At 37.8% G+C, this 21,854-nt stretch overlaps 1 protein-coding gene and 1 non-coding gene across 4 annotated transcripts in view; one reads left to right on the top strand and one right to left on the bottom strand.

Annotated features, from left to right (window-relative positions):
• Nucleotides 1-21,854, top strand: part of CDKL5 (cyclin dependent kinase like 5) — a 162,268-nt gene that overhangs the window by 6,584 nt on the left and 133,830 nt on the right. The window lies entirely within an intron of this gene.
• On the bottom strand, nt 5,784-5,879 carry LOC116151119 (small nucleolar RNA U109). Its single transcript, XR_004134899.1, has one exon. It is a non-coding gene; the product is annotated as a small nucleolar RNA U109 (small nucleolar RNA).

The raw sequence follows: 21,854 nt of genomic DNA, 5'->3' as shown, positions 1-21,854 counted from the left end.
TATCCACACACCCTACTCTGGATTGTCAGTTTCTGGTGGGACGTTTTAAATTTAATTGCTAGTAATTATTATTGATAAAGTTACTACTGAAATTTAAAACTAGCATTGTAGACACAAAGAAAAAGTTTTATTTTAATTGTTAATAACTGAAAATAGTTGAGGTAGAACAAAAGCTACTTTTGTACAAATTGGTGTTTCATGATTTATTATTTCTTTCTAAAATAACCCATCCCATATCTTGAGGATTTGTCCTTCATTTAGCAAATACTTACTGAGTGTCTACTGTGTACCAAACTGATAGAGGCTCTCAAAGCCTCAAAGTAGGCCCTGCCCTCAGAGAACTTACAGGCTTAAAATGGAGGCAGAGAAGAGGAGACGTACCCGGAACTAACAGGTAGGTATAGGAGATCTGCCATGTGGGGAGCAGGTGGGAAGGCCATACTGAGGAGGTAACATTTAAGTGAGACCTGAGGGATGAGAAGGACATGGTTTAGTTGGGGAAATAAGTTTTTGTGGCAGAAAGTGCAAACGCCCTCAGGCAAAGTGAGAGAGGCTTTTGAAAAACCTTTTATAGAACTGAAAGAAATCCAAAATGGCTGGGAAGTAGAGAAGCAGATGATGACGCAGAAGTAGGCAGGGGCCAGGTCTTGAAAAGGCTTAGTAGGCCATCTGCTGGGTTTTTGAACTTGTCCTAAGCCTCCTGGGAAGCTATTAAAGGTTTCAAGTGGGGATGTGACATGAAATGAAATGCCACAAAAGACAAGAGTTTTAGCTCAGTGGAACTTTGATAATTTACCACAAAAGTCAAAGTCTCTGTAAAGTAAAATATTCTTCCCTCATCTCGTTAAAAATTTTGCAGCCACTTTCTTGATTGTCATCTGTGATACTCTCATCGTATTTTTAATAGAAATTACCTTCAATTTTCTAAAGACTCCTTTTCTTTTATCCTTCACCAGTCTGTTAACGTTATATAGGAATGTCATTTCTATTTATAACTGAGTTAGGTTTTTTTCTAACAGTTTTAGCTCTCTTCCATATTTAAACTTAAAACTCTTTGCTGTTTTTCCCCTAGACATCTTTAATCCGCTCAAGGTATTTAATGTTTTAATGAAGCATTTCATTAAATATCAACATTAAATTTGCTTTATTCTTTTCTTTCCCCAAATACAATGTCTTAAGTCTAGTTTAATATTTTTCAGCATTTATGCTGTTTCATATCTTATGAAATCTCATTCTAACACCTATAGTATTTTTAGAGAATTTTGTTAATATCGTTTAGAAGTGCTAATATTTAGCAAGAGTACCATTTTCAAGTCAGTCACAGTCTATTGCCTTACCATCTTTTATACTAAATTGGTCTCTGTTAAGCTTCTTATGTTCAAGTGAGCTTGTGTATGTAAAAGTGCTGTAAAGGTCTTATATATCCTAATTTGTTTCTTTATCCTTCTACAGTATGTGTCCCTGCATGCTCACTTCTTTTTTGGAAATCTTCAGCCATGCTAAGTTTTTGCTTGCCTTGATGACTGAACGAGCATTTGTTCAGGTCTTTCTTGGTGTAAAGTCGTTAGTTAGTTTGTGCCTGTAAAGAATGCTGTTGTGCACTCTCCCTCTCCCCATGTATACAAAGAATAACCACAGCATCACTGCCTTCTTCAAATATTTCCTTTGAAATCTATCTACATTTTGATGCAGTCTCTAACTTAGCTCACTTTGGCCTTGAGTTCTGAAGCTTTTCTGAACCATTCTATACCTGCTCTGTATTCCTTCCTTGTTGCTTTATTCTTTTTTTTTCCCCTCATGCTGGTAACTTGAAGAGTTTACAGTGGTTTATGTCATTACTTTTTTCACTTCCTGTCCTGCCCAAGACATTTATTTTTAAAGAGTTGCCTCACTTTAGAGCTTGAAACTGATGTTTTTGTGCTAGTGGTTTCTCTGTTATCCAGAGTGACTGCCCTTGATTTGGAATTGTGCTTTCCAGTCTGTCCCTCTGTGCAGGGTTGGTAAAGGAAGGCCATACTTGACTTTCTTTGGCTGACTTTATGATAAGGTGATAGTTTGGGTATCTTGGTGTCAGTGTGTAGGCAACCAAAGGAGTGTCAGCATCATGGTAGGTGGTGGAGATATAAAGCCAAGCTGGGGTGTTGTGCCCTTTTATGGAGTTTATATTTTAGCAGAAGAGACCAAAAGAAAAGATGACTCAGGTTCATGATGATATGCACATTTAGATGGAAAAACAGGATGCTGGTACTCTAGGCCTGAAGAAGTGCACTTCATGCAGACTTAAGGGGACTGGGAAAGGTAATGATTCCTAAGTATTTGTGAAAAATCTCAGAGGAGGCCCGAGATGTCAGGTGGAGGGAAGGGATTTTCTGGCAGACAGTGTATTCAAAGACATGGGTCTAGGAAGAGCATATAAAAGCTGGGAGAATAGCAAGAAATAATGTGGATTTATGTATTGCATGCCTTGCTTTGATGCTTTTACCCCAGCTACATCCCAGGATCTTGGTTTTCCTTCTTTATGGCCATTTTTGGCTTTTTTCTGTCCATTTTCACTTTTACCTGAGAGTATACCTAGGAAATACTAAAGCCTGGAGTTTAAATGTGGGTGGACCATTGGTAAAATTCTACTGTAAGCTCCACAGAGGCATGGAATGTTGACTGTTGTCGCCTCACCATCTAGTGCATTGCCTGGCACAGAGGAAATATGCTCAGTGACTATTTCTCTTATGAAAGGTGCCTCCTTTTCTGCCCCACATCTCCTCATATCAGTTCCTTCCTTCCTTCCTTGTTTAGTGGTTTCTCTTCTCTGTCAGATACGTGTCTAGTAGATCTACCTTTCTTCTTGCCCTGTAGACATGCTTGTCCTATAGAAGTAGTCACTGGTCTCGGACATAACTGTGTTATAGTTGAACCTGTGTTGGTGTGTAACTAGGTGCTAATGGCTCCCTGTGGGGCTCCCTGAAACTTTTCTATCAGCATTTACAGTATGCTAGATGAGGGGGGAGCCAAAGTTGACAACTATAAGAATGACATTTCTTTGAGTTTTTTCATGATTTGTTGCATGAATTCATAGAAATGCTGAATTCTGTTCCATAATAAACTCTTGCATGTGTGTGTATATGTGTGTTTGTATATGTCTGTCTTACTTAACATTAAGCAAAACCAACATTCTGTGAAGATGTTTGCTTATTTATCATGTGGCTTCACACCCCCTCCACCCCAGATTATTGCTTAGGTCCCTCAGATCGGGAAGCTGGTTTTAAATGTGTTACCACATTGAGGTAAAATATTTGTCTTACAAAAAGGCTCTCTAGGATGCAATGACTTCACCAAAGAATCCACCATACAATAATAGTGGTTAGTTAGATGGAAGGTTTTTAAAAAAATTGTTTATTTTTTATTTTTAGCATGCTGTAGTAGACTTTTAAATATCCTATCTACATTTTGGTAATTTCTCATATTATGTGTCCCACTTTACCAGAAAACTCATCCCCAATCTCTTTTACAGCTAGGATATAGGCTTGTGACCTAGGTTTGTCCAGTCATTTATATAGAGTGAAACTTGTATATAGAGGAGAGCATTGTGAGGTGGCCATCATGTGTAGTGGAATTGATGACCTGGTGATCATGTTGACAGAGGTGTGTGGTTTTTAAGGAGTGGCAGTTGCAGAGTTTATGGAATTCAGTCCTGAATGGTGTTGGTGCCCAGCAGTGACAATACTTTTTGTTTGTTTGTTTTGTTCTTATTTTCCTTCCTATTCTCTGATCATTTGGGGTTTGTGTTAGATGTCTTATATTAACTTTGGAATATTGTCAATCATTATGTCTTCAAATATTTCTTTTGTCCCATTCTCTCTTCTGTTTTTGTGATTCCAATTATCAGTATGTTAGAATATTTGATATTGTCCCACACCTTGAGTGTCCTGTTTTGTTTTTTGTTTTTCATTCTGTTTTCTCTGTGTTTTTGGTTGAGGTAATTTCTAGTGACTTATCTTCAAGTTTACCAATTCTTTCCTTGGCTGAGTTGAGTCTACTAAAGAGCCCATTGAAGGCATTCTTCATTTCTCTTAACTGTGTTTTTAATTTTTAGCACTTTCATTTTGTTCTTTCTTATAGTTCCCATCTCTCTGCCGAGTTACCCATTTGGTTCTGCATATTCTTCTTTTGGGTTAAAGGCCAAGCATGTAAACTTTCTAATGAAAATGAGAATTCTATGGTATTTCCAACATCTGATTCTATGTCTAGTTTGGATGTGTTGTCTTTTCTGAGTGTTGTTTTTTCTTTGCCTTTTCTTATGCCTTGTGGTTTTTTTTGTTGTTGCAAGCCTAACTTATTTTGTAGAACAGTAGAGAGTGACATGCACAATTTTTGTGTCTGTAAATGGGCACACCTTCCTTGTGCTTGGCCTTTAGTTCAGGGATTTGAGTTAATCTAGTTTGGAGTTGGGCTGGGTTTAAGTTTGGTTGTTGCTATGGTTACCCTCAGGTACCTCAGGCTTCAGATTCTCATAGAGATAGCTTGTGATTAGGGTGGGAATTGGTTTCTTTTATTCTGAGTGTCAGGTCTTCCTTTAGGACTGTGACTTAGAAAGAGTCTCCTTACATGCTCTTGGTCTTCTCTTGTCCCTCTGCCAGTATTATTCTGCTGTTTACTTGTTGTTGGAAGTAGGTTAGCTTAGAGGTGAGGAGTGATGGTGAGGTGTGGTCTTTTGTTCTGATTAAACCTCAGGTTTAGGCCTGCATCAACATCCCAAGGTCTTGCCCCTCCCCTACCTATTGTGGGCTCAGTGTGTAATCCTGCCCCTCTCCTGGAGTAGGGCACCCACCCCTTCCCCCAGCTGCAGTGAGTTTTCACCAGTGCTTTAAGGGTAGAAGGACATACTGGCCTTCCTTTCACAGATGAAGGTTTTTCCTCTAGCAGAGATAGGGAGGGAATGATCTGGGTGTACATAGCTGCAGTTCCCTTCCCCCAGGTCTGCATCACAATGGGCTCCTCAGGGCTCTTCCCTCTTGGTGAGTGCTTGGTGGGGTTGGTGGAGGAAGATCCTGTAGAAGGCTGGTGTCTCCTCAATTTCTGTGACCACCATTGGTTTCACACTGTTTCTTCAGCGAGCCACATCAATTTTTATCAATTTGCATTTATTCTAGCTGAACTCCTCTTGTCAGTGGCCAGTTGCAGTCTACCGCAGGTGAGCACAAGGTTGTCTCCTCTCTTTGCAGGCCCTGTCTCTCTGAAGATTTTGAGTCAACTGGTTGTTCTATGATGGATTTCAAAAAAGGCATGAATTTGAAATTAGTCCAGCTCTTTTTCATTGTGTTCCTTCCAGCTTTCTTATTCCGGGGGGGAAGACAGAAGTTTAGTTATCCTTAAAATTTTAACATGCTCATTTAACTAAGTCAGAGATTAATTATCTGTCCTCCCACATAAGAGAGAGGCTCTTCCATTTTCGTTATTTATGTTTTGGTTTTGCCTTGTTGAATCCACCTTATGCCTATAAAGTATTGAATATTTACTCATCAACATGTTTTCCAAATTTCTTTGCTCATCATTCTTTATTTACCCCATTTCTTCCTTTTGAATTTAGTTTCTGTCTTTATAAAGAATGTTTTTTAGTTCTTTTACTAAAGGCTTATTAGTTGTGAACTTGGTCTTGGTGTTTCTGCAAGTGTCTTTACTTCATTTTTTCTCTTGAATGGTTGTTGAGCTAGGTTTAGAATCTATGTTCATTGACAGTTATTTTCCCTCAGCACATTGATAATGTTCTGCGGTTTTTTTTTTTTTTTTAATGTAGGAGACCTATACTATTACTCAACCTCTACTGGAAGGTTGGCAGCCCTGAGAACTCCTTTGTTCTGCATTTTGACAGGTCTTGTTTGTTAACGAATCCTTTAGTCAGTTCAGGTGTGATTTCTTTGTAGGTAAGTAATTATCTTTTCTCTTAGGCTACCTTTAAGATTTTTTGTCTTCTTTTTGATCTTTTGCAGTTTCTTTGTGATATCACTAGATGTAGATTTGTTTTTATGTATCCTGCTTTTTATTTGGTGTAAACCATGAGGCTGAAGACTCTTGACACCTTCAGATGTGGAAAAAATTTGAGCTGTTATGTTATCTTTTTAAATAATGCTTCTTGATTTTCCATTTCTGGAACGATTATTTAGATATATGTTGGAGTATTTCATTGTGTCCTCCTTGTTGCTTAAATTTTAAAAAATATTTTCCATTTTTACTTCTGGGTAATTTCCTGACTCCTATCTTACAGTTCACTAATTTCTGTTTAGCTGTGTCTGATCTTTTGGTTAATCCATTTTTGGAGAATTTTCACTGAAAACATTTGACTATGTTTTAAATGTAAAAATGTGTTTTCTTTCAAATCTGCTTTTTAATTTTCACGAGGACATTTTCTTGTCTTTTCTTTGGACATTTAAAAATATAGTTATGTTTGTCTTCTTTGGATTGTTTTCTTAGCTGTTGTTCTTGAGTAATGAAATCTCCCATTTGTCTTGCTTCCAAGTTTTACTTGTTTCTTTGTGTGGTTTGCAACGTGTGACAGTTTGGGAATGGCCTGTACTTGGGTTGTGGGATACTCTTTTGGGTAGCATTTGTCTCTGATGGACCCTTGGATTCACTGCTCATGGAGAGTTTTGATCTATTCGCAGATGATGGATTTCTGACATCTGGAGAATGATGTGAATTTGGACTTCATATCTGCGGTAGAGCAAAGACTTGGATTTTCCCTTTTGCTTTGGTCATTTTGGTCACTCCTGCTCAAAGCCCTGGGCTGCAGTGTGTAGCTTTTCTTTTTTCTTATTCACCCAAGGACAACTCTTTGTATCTCATAGCTTTCTGTTGGTGGTTCACTTTTGGCTTCTTTCTCATGCACAGACTTGAGGTATCTCCAGTTTCCTGGTCTCATAATCATCTGAGTTTGCAGCCCTTGGTTTAGAGGGCAGGAGTGAGTAGATCCTTTGTCTTGTGAAGAATCTCATTTAATAAGCTCTTGTCTTTGCAACAACTCCTTTTATTCTAGTCTTCCTGACTGTTGATCAGGAAGTAGTTCATCCAGTTAAGAACCAGGAAGTAGTTGCAACCACAGGCATCCTCTAACTTGAACAGATTATTTACCAAAAGTTCATTTAGATGTCAGTTTTGTTGAACACAGTTCCTATTATCTGATAAGAACCATGTTGTTTTTAAAAAATGGGTTAGTTTCCTGGGTACCTCTCAGGAGTCTAGTCTTTTCATGATGCAGTTTGAAATTCATATAGACTTGTGAGCTCTTTGGGACTGTAATCAGTACGTAGGTGATTTCTGTGGTGAGGTGCATTTTAACATTCTCAGTGAGAGAAGGGAGTATGTGGTTTCCAGCCTCAGTTGGTCTTCACTGGGGTGACCTGCTAGGACCAGTCCTTGTTACAAACCCTAGCCACTGTTCTCAAGCCTGCCTCTAGGTCATCACCACGCATACTCAGCACACAATCTTGCCTCCACTCCATTGAGAATATTAAGGGCCTTCTGGCTGATTTTTTCCAGCTTCTGGCACCATCAGTCCCTTTCTCCCCAGAGCTGCCCTTTCCCCTGTCTCAAGGACGAGGTGCTTCTGCTGCTGTTTGAGGCCAGTTCCTTGCCCGGTGCCTTTAGCATCAGTGCTGCTGCTTTGGAAGTCTTTTTTCATCAGTTATTTATTCCCCTTCTTCCTCCCTATCCTGTATCCACTAGTTCTCAACTAGGGGCAGTTTTGCCCCCAACAGGACACTTAGCAATGTCTGGAAACATTTTTCTTTGTCATAACTGGGGCAATGGTGTATATGCTACTGGCTCCTGGTGGGTAGAGGCCAGGGGTGCTGCTAAACACTTTACAATGCACAGCACAGCCCCTGACAGCAAAAAATGACCTGGTCCAAAATGTCAGTAGTGCTGAGGTTCAGTGACCTTGCTCTATCCTTAGAGTCTCTCTTTTGTTTCCTTTGCTTTTATCTGCCCATTTTCTTATTCCTAAGGTTCTTGTCCTAGAAAACCTTCCCTGAACTAACTGTCCACTCCTCTCCTAGCTGCCTAACCTCCTTTTCCCCTTCTCATCTAAACATCTGAGTGGTCTATACATAGTGTACATAGTGTATCTACTTCTCACACTTCACTCTTGATCTCTGACTTCTCATTCTCATACTACTTAACTGTTTTTGCTGAGATTGCCTGTGACCTCTTGTATGTTGTGTTTAGTAGATTCATTCAGTCCTAATTTTACTTGACATTTCTGTTTCACCTGACACTGTTAGTCACTATCTCCTTGAAGCACTGTGTTTCCTTGGCACCCTTGTTCTCCATGTCCTTCTCATGCATTTCTTTCTGTGCATCATCTGTGGGCTTTTCTCAGTCCACTCACTCCTTACATGCTGCTGTCACCTGGGTTTTACTTCTTGGCCAGCTGTTTTCCTAGGTCATTGTCTCAGTTACACCCAGTATTTCAGTTCTGCATACATGCAGATGTTTTTCTAAATTTCTAAATTCTTTCCCAACTTTTCCCGACAAGCTTTCACACTTATTCTTAATAACCTGCTGGAAATGTACACCTGACTGTTTTGTAGGAACCTTATACTTAGCATGTCTAATATGAAGTACAGCATACTTTCCTCAAACTTGCTCTTCCTCCTTAATTGAAAAAAAAAAATCTCTTAATGGTCCACCATCCATCCAGGCTCCTAAGGTAGATAGTTGGGTCTTATCCAACTCAGACATACTATCTACAGTTGGTAGTGTGATATAAAATGTGATTTTGATCATAGAACGGATCTGCTTAAAAGCCTGCAGTGGTGCTCTCTTGCTGACAGAAGGAGAAAGGAGGAAGTCTGAATTCCTTTATTTGGTTCATCGATGAGGCTCTCCTTGGTATGTTCTCTGCCTGCCTACCTCTCCAGCCTCACATCTTTTCCCTGTTTGTCTCAAACACTGTGCTCTCCAGCATGTAGAATTCCCCAAATTCTGTTTGAAATATGGTGTCTTTGCTTATGCTGTCTCCTCTGCATGGAACACAGTGTTTACTGTAGAGTGTGGGTCGCTAGCTCTCTGGGTGGTGGGACTCCCTATTCCTCATGGAAGCTACAGTTTATTGACACCTTTCCCCCACTTCTCTGGCCTCAGTGTTATTCAGAAGTATTCCTTGTCAGAGCCATCATTTTGTAGAGCCAGGACTGGGTAGATGCTGGCATCAGTCCTGCTGAAAGAGGGTAGGGAGTGGACAGAGGTGAAGGTATTTCATAGCTCAATTATGTGGTTTACTATTAAGCCATTTCTTTTTTTAGTCCCTACTACCTGTAGTTTTATTATCTTTCAAGGGTTCTTTTGGAAAATATATCTTTTGGGGTTATCTCTTTTATTCACCTACATGAAGTTGTGGGTTCTTTAGCTCTGTTGAGTTTTGCCATCCATTCAATCTTAACCTGCTTCACAGCTCCTTGGAATTCCTTGCTGATCTGTCTTCTGGGAGCACCTCCTACATTCCCAAGGCTGCTCCAGGTTTACTTTTATATTTCTTTTGCTTTTTGCAGTGGGTTTTAGTGTGGGAGGAAAGTTACATATGTGTGTTGTTTGGTCAACCATTTTAATGTAGAACTAGTGTCCTGTGTCCCATGCAGCTTCTCCTTTTTCTCTATTGTAGCCATCAGGGCAAAGAATGTCTTTTCAAGTGAATCCTTGTGTACATCTTTGATCATTTTCTTAGGGCACTAGTCTCATATCCCCCTTGAGTACCACTGGGGGTGATAATAGGTGACACTGATGGGAATGTGCCACACCTGTGAACGGTGTAGAGGAAACACTGCTGCTTTGCCTAAAGGGAAAGTTGCCAGTTAAAATGTTTATTATTTTGGCCATTCTTGTCAGCATTATTGTTTTTTCTTAGATTAAAAAAATTACTTGTAAGGTTAAGGGGAAAGGGCAGGGAGGGGTAAATTAGGGGTTGGGGATTAACAGACACACATTACTGTATATAAAATAGATACACAAAGACCTACTGTATAGCACAGGGAACTATATTCAGTTTCTTGTAATAACATAATGGAAAAGAATCTGAAAAGAAAATATTTATATGTATGTATATATATAGCTGAATCACTTTGCTGTACACCTGAAACTAACATTGTAAATCAACTACACTTCAATAAAAACTTAAAAAAATTGCTTGTAAGGTTGAATATTTGTAAAAAAATTTTTGTTGGTCATTTGTATTTTTCTGTGTATATTTCCTTGTCATGTTAACAAAGTTTTTTTTTTTTAATACTCTTACAGGGTTCACTTCATTCTTTCCCTTTAACATGCAATGAGCAAATGCTGCCAAATGTAAGGTCCATTGCTTATTTTTTTTTAGTCTGGATTTATTATGATCTGATTTTTGGAAAATGAAAATCCACTCCTGGTTTTATGGTTATTAATACTTCACAAGGTGGCTGTGAAAATTAAATGAGATAACATAGATGAAGTGCCCAACACAGTACTTGATACAAAACAGGCAGCAGTAAATATTAGTTCCTTTTGTGCATTCTTTCTCCTTTGCCAGATTATTAAAATAACTGCAGTACAACATACCTGAGTGAGAGGGAAAGAAAAAAATAATCACATGTGTTTACTGAACCCTTGTTAAGTGAAGGGCAGTATGCCAAATGCCTTGAGGGATACAGAGATGTTTAAGGCTGCTTCCTGTCCAGGGATAAACATTAGCTTACTATATATATCTTTTCTAGGCTTTTTTTTTTTAACATGCTGTTCTGAAAACCTTTCAGTCTTTAAACTGTGTTATTTTATTTGAGCACAGACCACTTTAAAGGTTGGTGTGCCACATTTAATTCATTACCTTTCTATGAGAGTAGTTATTAGCTCAATTTTATAGATAGGGGCCTTGAAGGGTGATCTGCCCAGCTTCTGGCTGGGGTGAAAATAGGCTATATTGGGATGTAGAAGAATGCTAACCATTGTATTTCCAGCCTCAGTAGGTGCTGAATAAATATTTGTTGAATGCAATGAATCATCTTTTATTAAATGGTATGTTAAGCCCACTCCTAAATCACATTTCTGCTTCTTACTGTTTTACTTTCCCCTCTTTTATATTTTATGCTGTGAAAGTGGTTAAATAAGCTTTATAAAATTCAGTGGTTGGTACAGAAGACGTTGGAGGTTGGAAGACAAATGCTACACTGTTTTAGTCAAAATGAAAAAAGGCTTTGAGAGGAGGAGATTTTTGTGCTCATGCTGATTGTATTTGCCAATTTAATTTTTTGCCCTGGTGCTGATGCTTTGCAAGACCATCTTTCTGGTTCCTGTAACACAGCTGCAAAGGGTTTCCCAAGTTTGGGGCCAGGGAAAATGGCCCGATTTGTTGCACTCTGAGGATAACTCTGCTGTTAATAGGTTTTTCATATAATCTTTAGTAAAGAAGGAAGAATTAGCAATTATAATTAGGCTGTGGAGATTTGAGGGGGAAAGTTTTTAATGGATGAACTAGCAAATATACAAACTTTAATGGAATAAGTGATTAACATCTCGGAGTTTGCTCTGTATTTAGCTTTTTATAGTTGGTGGCTTGTGTAGTGAAATAAGTGTTCATAGTAAAAATGATAAGACCCCAGAAGGGGTTGGTGGTGGGACATCATGGACTTAGTGCAGAGAGCAGTATTAACACATCTCCTTCACTCTGCCTTGGAACACTCCATTTAGTCTTAAGCTTGCTAAATTCATTTGTTTTTACAAATTTTATGAGTAGTTAGATCTGTTCATCACATTTTTGGTTTTCCCACTCCATTTTTCTCCTCAAGATGCTTTCAGTGAGGCTTACAAACATCTATTGTCTTATAAAATAATGTCATAGGTAAAACTATTCCTTTGGGGATTGGAAAAAACCTTGGTTTGATTCTGGCCTGGACACTTATTTGCTGTGTGACCAGGGACAAGGTATTTAATAACTCCTGGACTGTTTTCTTATCTTTTAAAAATATTAGGGTTATAATATATGTAAGAATACTTAGCATCATGCCCAGTGTATGGAAGTGCCCCTAAAGCACTATTTCCAGCTGTGTGGCTTATCTGTTAACGATACAGCATAGTGGCTTAAGTATGGGGATTCTGGAACCTGACTGCCTGGGTTTGAATCCCAGTTCTGCCACTTACTGGCTAGGGGACTAATTTCTCTTAGTCTCCTTATTGGTAAAACGAAGTTTCTGATAGAAAAGGATCATAAAGTATTCTTGTGAGGATTAAATATGTTAATTTAAAGCAACTAGATCAGTGCTTAGCACAAAGTGCTATTGTGTTTTAGCTGTTATTATTTTACCACATTTCAAAACCCAGTATGCCACCAGATTTTATTTGAAATGTTTTGTTCTACTGGAAGCTTTTGTTTTTCTTATGATTTCAAGCTCCATGAGAGCAGGGTCTGGTCTGTTTTATTCACTACTGTATTGCTAACATCCTGTAGAGCAACTGACATAGAGTACTTATTCAGTAAATATTTGTGGAATGAATGAATTAATGCATGATAAATGTCCACTTTCCTTGAATTGTATTTGCCAGTATTCTAGTTCAAGTAGTTTTTTTCATTGTTAAGTCGTAAAAAAAAAAAAAGCTGTAATTTGTAATAAATTTACAGGCTGAAATCCAAGTTTCTTAGCTTTGTTTTAAAAAACCTATGTAATCTAACTGTACTCAGGTTTTTTTCTCTTTTAGAATGTGGAGTTTTAACCAAATATCCTTTTTCTATCTCAAGTGTATGATTCTCTGGAATGTGAATTAATTTACTGGATTGTTGGAATAGTGAAGTGGTAAACATGAAAGCACTTTGCAAATTATATATTATTATCTTCATTATTTATAATAATCCTCAAGTGTTTTTTAGCCCAATTTTGCTGAAATATGCCCCCCCCCATGTTTTGCTCACACAACTGAACTGTAACCCCACCCATTTTTCGAGACCTAGTTCAGATCCTCTTTCCTGTGTAAAGGTCTCCCCACCCTAAAATGAGCACTCTTTGAAGTTTTATAGCCATTGTGATTTGTATAGTTCATTTGGTAATCATAAATCTGAATTGTCTTATCTTGCCTATTGTCTTGATGTATTAACTAGGATCTTGAAATGTTTAACTCTTAATGAAACCAGTAAGTTTATTGGAAATTTATATTACTCTAAACTCTGGGCACAAAATTTTCATGTATTCCAGTTTTCACAATTGAGTTATAAGATGCTGTTAAAACATAAACTGAAGTGTATTAAAATTTTTGAGAGAAAAAAATCGACTTGAACCTGGACGGTGCCAAACTGGAAGTGATTAGGAGTGCTTGGCCGACAGGAGCTAGGGAAAAGTTTTATTTGTGGAAGATGTGGTGGCCAAGAAAAGAAATTATATGATTGCCTGTAGTTTAAAGCCTAGTTGGCTGTTTGTGATTGGTTGTCCTTAGGTTTTGATAGATTTTGGTTTCCCTATGGATGCCACCAAGAGCTACCTCTGTTTAGTGGCCTCCTTGTTTCGTTAATTTAACGCTAAGAGCAAATATTATTGTGTACTTCCTGGTTTCATGAACGATTCCTTTATACATGGTAAAATGTGGCAGTGGGTGATTAGTTGATGTATCATTAATGTTAAAATCAAGTTGCAAATATTTTCCTCTTCAGAACCAATCTAACGTTTGTGATATCTGGATTTTTGTTAACATTGGTTCGTATTTATATTTTCCTCTTTAGTTTTCAAATATGTTGACTTATTTCCTGCTTCTGCACCACGGTAGAAATACTCTTTCCTTAAATTGTTTACCTTGGATTTTCATGGATCCTTTTGGACAACTATCATTTCTCTCACATGTTATCTTTGAAAAGATCTAGTTTTGCAGTGATCTACTGAGGTCATTATGTTTTACTTTTTGAGCATCAAGATCAGAAGAAAAACTATTAGAATGTTTATTATCCATTTTTTGAATGAATGAATTTGGTTTGTAAAAATGGTTTGACATTAAAATCAATAGCAGTCTAGCACCATTTGAGGCTATTTTGAAGAGGCAGTTAACACTCTGGGGGATTTCTGAAGGAGGTGGCCTTAGTGCAGAGATGTGAGTAAGTGTTAGCAGGTTGTTTCTGGTGGAAACCCCCTTATTTGACGGATTGGAGTCAATAATTGGAAAGCTAATTTTAAAAATTACTGATATTCAGAGTAATAAGAATGCACATACAACAGAAATATTTTGCCATAAAGCATTTTCCTTGCTAGTATTTTGAGGTAGGGCCAAGGCCTTTTTTTGAGTATGGATCAGCTGACAGAAGTTCAGTGTTGTTTTCTTGTAAATTCATCCTATCTGTGCAGTAGGTCCAGTTTTGATTTCTTGAAAGTGGAGCAGTAATTTGGACAATTTATGAAACCATTTAGTGCAGAGTTGTGAATTTTAACAGATTTTTCGTCTTTTTAACATTATCTAATTCAGATCTAATTTGGCAGCCACATTTTTAAAGTGACTCATCAGTTATTGAATCTTGCCATAGCATCCAACCTAATTTTCACTGAACTGTCATTTTCTTTTAATTGGTTTACATACTGTTTAGTTGAAAACCATGTAATGGCTTTTACAAGAGGAGTTGACAAATAGTTTTTGGGAAGAGATGCAAGTGACTTGTGGATGATGGGCATGCAGCTCAATTTAAGGGAGCAGAAGTATCAAGTTAACTAAACAGTTACCTATTAGCCAAAAACTTTTGTACTGTTGGCATCAGCTGGTCTGTTTTACAGAAGTAATGAGGAGTTGGTAACTGTTAGATCTGTTAAGTGACATGCTGGTGGCCAATAGGGCTTGAGTACACAGTGCAAATGGATTTTTAAAATCCATTTTATACTTTTCAAAAAGTCCACTTTCCATGAATAACATGCTTTTTTTTTTTTTTTAAACAATATAACAGATAACTGAGTTACTCAGAGTGCCTGGAGAAAATCACTGTTCAAATAAGATGTCTGTGAAGCCTTTTCCCCAAGTACTTTCTTCCTTCTCCCAGACCTAGGTAGTTTCTACCTCTTCTGGGCATGTAGAGCACCTTGCATATACCTTTTTGCATTTCTCATATGTAGTTAATTCACCTACCTGTTCGCTTCTTCAATGAGCTCTTCCTCCAAGGAGCTTTTGTACACTATGTCTCATAGTTGGTGCCCAACAAATTGAATGAAAGAGAAGTTCTGGCCATTTAAACAGATGGCGCAACCCAGTCTTGCTGAGGTGTAGTTTTCATTGATGAGCTGTAAGGAAAGAAGCCATCATTATCTATAAATAAAGTCCAGAAAATATTTTAGTATAATTATACTCAACTGAGTGTATCGTATTCCATATGTCCAAGATACTGTGTTATGTCTCCAAAAGTACTGAGTTTAATAATACGTGGTTCTTGTCTGTGAACATGTATCCTAATAGCACAATGGGAATATATGGAGAGGCAAAATTAATTAATGCCTGGAGGGATCTGCACCGTGTGAGAGTGGATAGGACCTGAACTGGACTTGGATGGTAACAATAATTAGGGCTTTTCGGCATGTATTTACAGCTTAATGGCATTTGATAGTCTGGATCTCCTTCAAGTTCTTCCCTTCTTTTCTGCCACACACTCCTACTCCCATTTCCAGCCTTCTTCCTCTGCAGTGTATTTGTTTTCTTTAACGTTCTACCTTTGGTCACCTTCTCTTTCTGTCCTTGGTGTAATGCTTTATTGTTTTAACCCTAACCCTGAACTTCTGGAAACACGCTTTTCTCTCTCCTCCACATGCACAGCACTTCATCAGTGTCCCTCTTACAGCATTTATCGCTCGCTCTCTTTTTGCACTGTAGTTAACTCTACTGGACTGTAACTTCTGAGAGCAATTTTCATCTTTACATTTCTTAAAATATGTAGTATATAGTTTTGTAAGTAAAAAAGTGCCACGTATCTTTCTTTTAAATTTAGCTTCTTTCACCAAACTCATCTCCTCTTCCAAACTTTCCTTTTTCTGTTCACATTACTGGTGTTCTTCCCTTAATTCCACATTCTGGTTAGCAAGTTCTGCTGCTTCTGCCTTCAAAATATTCATAGCCACACCATTATTTCCACTTTCATGCCAATTAAAAAAACAAATATTGAGTGTTATATTCTAAGTACTGTATAGGTGCTGGAAATAGAAATATTACGGATCCAGCCCCTTGTTCTTAGATTACCAGTGAGGGGGGGAGGGGAACACTTAATCTGGCACTTCATTGAGACCATGTTTATTGAACGCCTCTCTTTGTGCTCGATGCTGTTGTAGCTGACCCGTTATAGAGTGGTTGTCCACAGGCTGCTCACCTCCAGGGAGGAGAGGCCTAGAAAGCACAGTTACTGGATCGTCTCCATTATAAAGTGCATTTTCCTTCCCAGGCTTTAGCCTTCTTCCTTTTCCTTCTTCCTCCTTCCTCTTTTTCCTTCTCCCTCTTCCTTCATCCTCTTCCTTTTGGTTCCTGCCCTGTAACTTGATTATGTTGAATGCTGTGTTCCTATTGCCTTTTGCTGTGGGAACTTGTGTTCTTTGCATGTCATTGATATCACTACTGTTTGAGGGCTTATACTGTGAAGTGTGTAGCAGAATAAAGAACAATTTGAAATGCTACTAGTTAAATTCAGCAAGTTTCAAACTGAGTTCTTGGTACCTGCAAGGTTCTGTCCTGGGCATCTCCATGTCCAAGACCAAAAAGAATGAGTCTTCTAACCTCATAATCCTAGTCTAATCGATATGGAGACATGTATAATGATACAAGGCCAAATATATTGTCACTAGAATTACAAATAAAGTGCTGTGGGGCTTCTGTATCACAGCATACATATCACATCTTATTTGTGTTGCAGAGAGGGGAAGGCACTCGTGTATGGCTTCATGTAGTGGGGTCAGGGTATGAGGTCAATCTTGAAAAAATTTCAGTTGCGGTGGTTGTATACACCAGGAGAAGAGAATTGCTTGATGAAGTCATGGAGCAGGAAAGTATTATCTTTACTAAGTGGTTTTCAGAGTGTGGTTCCCCAGACCAGCAGCATCAGCATCACCTGGAAACCTGTTAGAAATGCAAATCATTGGGCCGCATTCCAGACCTACTGAACCAGAAACTCTGTGAGTTGACCCCCAAAATCTGGATTTTAACAAGTTCTCTAGGTGGTTGTGATGTGCTGATGTTTAAGAGCCACTGGTCGACACTTGCTTGGTCAGAGAATAATCAGTTTCCCTTTGGTTGAAGAGTAAGGTTTAAGAAAAGCAATGATGAAAAAAGGGCAAGATTACAACAGGGACCTGCAACACTAGAGTGGGAGTATGTAGGGACTGGGGAACCATTTCAGTTACAGAAGGGACATTCTGGGGGCTTACTTTAGAAAGAGCAAGCTGACAAGACTTTTTATAGGGTGAATTAAAACTAAAAGATCACTGGGAGTGGTGAGGCAAATTAGGGGAGGAGTAGCCTTGGGAATTGAAAAGAAACACCTACCAAGGAGCGGTATGGCTGGGGTGGCTAAGCTTTGACAGCCAGCTCGGTCAGTGTCCAGACAAAGGCAACTGCCTTAGAATAAGCTAAGGCTTTGCACTTGCTGTTGGGAGAACATGGTGGTGCCTCCTCACACAGCGCGGACAGAAGGTGGAGATGCCACATAGTACGGGAAATGGGATGGGGGGAAGATCATTTTTTCTAAAAATAAGAATAGCTTCTCCAGAATGATGCAAGCTTGTAAGAAATTCAGACACTCAAGGGAAGGTGAAGAAAGTAAAATCACCTCAAATCCCACTTTCCAGTGAAAAGCAATAATGTATTTTTCCTTTTAAATATTTGGGTATCTGTTTATTTAAACTCAATGTTGTATACATAGAATTATATAATTCTAAAAACAAAATTCCTTAGATAAATTGATCTTGAACACCTGTCAGTATTTTACACATGAAAGAGTATGCAGGTCAGCATGTGTTTGGAAATTAATGGATTTTATATTTGGGAAACAGAAGGTTTTTATATAAGCAGCTAATTGGTCAAGAGTGCAATTCATTTCACATGGTCATGAAAACATCCTGTGTGTATCAGTTGTTACAGAGAAAATCTGGGGCAAAACAGTTTCAGATGCCTGGTATGCTAACATTAGTCTAGGGGAGAGGAACTCCAACTATATTAAAAATGAAAAAGATGAAGCATTGTGGCATTTATTAGAATTACAAGGTTATTCTGGTGTCTTATAAGAACCAGTTAATATTGGACATAAAGCTGTCTTATACATAGGCCAATACCAAGTTCAAAATTCTCCTCTTAAACAGGAAGTTAACTACCAGTGAATTTCTTTCTTTTTTTTTAAACCAGTGAATTTCTTGAGTGACAAGTAAAGATGTAGAATACGGTTTGCTTGTTTCTTAGTTTTGTGAAAAAGTTTTTTTTTTCATTGACAAAATATACCATGTTATGATTTTTTTACATAAAATATTATGGCCATTTTTCTGTATTAGTAAATATAGTCAAGTACTTTTAATAGTGGCATGATTTTCCATTTATATGATGTGACTTCACTTATTTTATCAGTCCTACATTGACTAGTATTATGCTGTTTTTTTTTTAATTGTTTATTACTATGAATAGCTCTGCAGTATCCATCTTTGTCCATTTGTCAGTGGTTTCCTTAGCCTAAGTCTCCTTGAAGTAGGATGGAATTTTGAATCAAATGGTGCGCATACATTTAAAATGTCTGGGGAGAGTATAACTGAATTGGTAGAGTCTGTGCTCCGCATGCACAAGGTCCTAGGTTCAATCCCCAGTACCTCCCTTTAAAAAAATAAATAAATAAACCTAATTGCCAGCCCAAAACAAAAAATGTTGATACCTGTTGCCAGATTATCCTCCAGAGACTTTTATATTCCTACCTACTGTGAATGTGAATTCACATTTTCCCCATACCTAAGGAAGAGCACTAGATATTTGTCAGTTGCTTTAATCACTACCAGCCGGATAGGTTAAAAGTGATTTCTCTTTCTCTTTCTCTTTTTTTACTTAATTGATTACTAGTGAGATTGAACAGCTTTTCACAGATTTATTAAATATTTGTATTTCTTTTGTGAAAGGCCTGTTTGTATCTGTTCTTTCTCTGTTTTCTCTGAGTGCTTCACATGACATTGATTTGTCAGATGCTAACTACAATTCTGGCACCAACTCCACTTCTGATCATCAACTAAGATTCTGTACCCAATTCATGTGTGTGTGTGTGCCACCAAGCAATTCTCTGTCATCAGCTGGGTGTCCTACAGTTCAACTCAGTTTTGACGCTATCTACCGGGACGTAGCATCAGATCCCACAAGTTAAGGGCTCAGTCCTACAAGTCCCCCCATCTTCAGATGTCAGTCTAAAGTTCAGGTGGTCACCTTGGCTTCTGACCGCCTGGATATAGATTGGAGGTTCCAGTGACCCCCTCCTTGTTTTTAATTAATTTCCTAGAGTGGCTCACATAATTCAGAGCAGCATTTTACTTACTAGATTACCAATTTATTATAAAAGTCTATAGCTCAGGAGCTGGCCAAATTGAAGAGATGTATAGGGCATGGTATGGGATAAGGAGGGTCGTGGAGCTTCCGTGCCCTCTCTGAGTGTGCCACTCTCCCCAAATCTCTACAAAGTCCCCAAATCTCCACGTGTTCACCAATCCAGAAGCTCTCTGAACCCTTTCCCTCTAGGTTTTTATCGAGGCTTCATTATATAGGCATGATTGATTAGATCACTGGCTATTGATGATTGACCTCATTCTCCAGCCTCTCATCCCCAGAGGTAGGATGGTAGTAGGACTGAAAATGCCAACCCTCTGATCACGTGGTTGACTCCACTGTCAAGCCACCCCCATCCTTAGGTTTCCTAGGGGCTTTTGAAAAGTCACCTCATTACCATAACAAGAGATACCTTTGTTGCTCCCATTCCTTAGGAAATTCCAAGGGTTTTAGGAGCTCCATTCCAGAAACTTGAAGGAAGACCAAATACATATTTCTTATTCTATATCACAATATCACACTAACGTATTCAGAATATTAAACTTTTGTCTCTTTTTAAATTATTTTGTAAATCAAGAGGTGACTCACCCATTGAATTTTTCCTTTCTAAAATTTTTAACTTTTTAAAATTGAGGTTTAATTGATTTAAAATACTATATTAGTTTCAGGTGTACAATGTATTGATTCAAATGGAGTACAGTACTCCATTTATAGTTATAAAATATTGACTATATTCCCTGTGCTGTAAAGTATATCCTTGTAGCTTATTTATTTTATACATAGTAGTTTGTACCTCTTAATTCCCTACCCCATCTTGCCCCTCCCCTTCCTTCTCCCTACTGGTAACCACTAGTTTGTTCTCTATATTTATGAATCTGTTTCTGTTTTGTTGTATTCACTAGTTAATTTTTTAGATTCCACATATGTGATATGTATTTGTCTTTTGTCTTTTTCCACTAAGCATAATACTCTCCAGGTTTATTCATGTTGTTGCAAATGGCAAAATTTTTATCCACAAAGTAAAAAGACAGCCTACTGAATTGCAGAAAATATTTACACGTGATATTACTGATGAGGGGTTAATATCCAAAATATATAAGCAGTTTATACAATTCAATGTAAAAAAAAAAAACCCAACAATCTGATTAAAAAATGGGCAGAAGACCTGAATAGACATTTTTCCAATGAAGACATACAGATGGCCAACAGGCACATTAAAGATGCTGATCATCGCTAATCATCAGAGAGATGTAAATCAAAACCACAATGAGGTATCACCTCACACCTGTCAGAATGGCTATCATCAAAAAGACCACAGATAACAAATGTTGGTGAGAATGTGGAGAATAAGGAACCCTAGTACACTGTTGGTGCTAATGTAAATTGGTGCAGCCACTGTGGAAAACAGTATGGAGTTTCCTCAAAAAAATGAAAATAGAAGCATATGATCCAGTGATTCCACTGGAGATATAGATATATATATATCTCCAATATATACTCCTGTGTATATATCTGAAGAAAATAAAAACATAAATTTGAAAAGATACTTGCACCTCACTGTTCATAGCAGCATTATTTGCAATAGCCAAGATATGGAAGTAACCTAAATGTCCATCAACAGATGATTGGATAAAGAAGATGTATCATATATATATCACACACGTATATAGTAGAATACTACTCAGGCATAAAAAAGAATAAAATCTTGCCATTTGCAGCTCATTGACTTTTGAAAAGTTTTATGGTGAAGCATGATAAACACTTAAGGTATACAAGACATCAGTGAATTGTCACAAAGACAATACTTATGTAACTTGACCCAGGTGAAGACAAACACTGCAAACCCTCCAAAGTTAGTAGTCTGTCAAGGGCTGGGAGAAGTGGGTGTGTTCTGCTCCAGGCTCAGACATTAATAGTACATTTTCTATAGAGAATTTAAAATCAGTATAATTATTGACTAAAAGTCAGTTTGCTTTTTGTTATCACTATGCATTGATCATTTAAAAAAATGTATGTGTAATATCTACTTTACTCTGTGTCCAGTTTATCTGTCATTTTGTTATTGGTTGGTGCTTGTTGTATGCACAAAGAGATACTCTTTTCCTTTTAGGAGCTTTATTGTTTTGACTTTTACATTGAGATCTATGATCTGCCTGAAATTAATGTTTATGTATGGTATGAGTTAGAAGTCAAGTATAATTTTATTTTCCCTTATGCATATCCAAATGACTTAGCACATTTATGCAAAGGTCAAACTTCCCTCACTGGTCTGCAGTGGAAACTTTGTTATACAAGCATCCATTTCATGTATGATCTGTTTCTGTGCTTTCTGTTCTTTCCTT

This window comes from Camelus dromedarius, chromosome X (genome assembly GCF_036321535.1).
Source record: "Camelus dromedarius isolate mCamDro1 chromosome X, mCamDro1.pat, whole genome shotgun sequence".
Classification (NCBI taxonomy): domain Eukaryota; kingdom Metazoa; phylum Chordata; class Mammalia; order Artiodactyla; family Camelidae; genus Camelus; species Camelus dromedarius.
The sequence above is the reverse complement of the archived record's forward strand: the minus strand, read 5'-3'. Positions and strand labels throughout refer to the sequence as shown.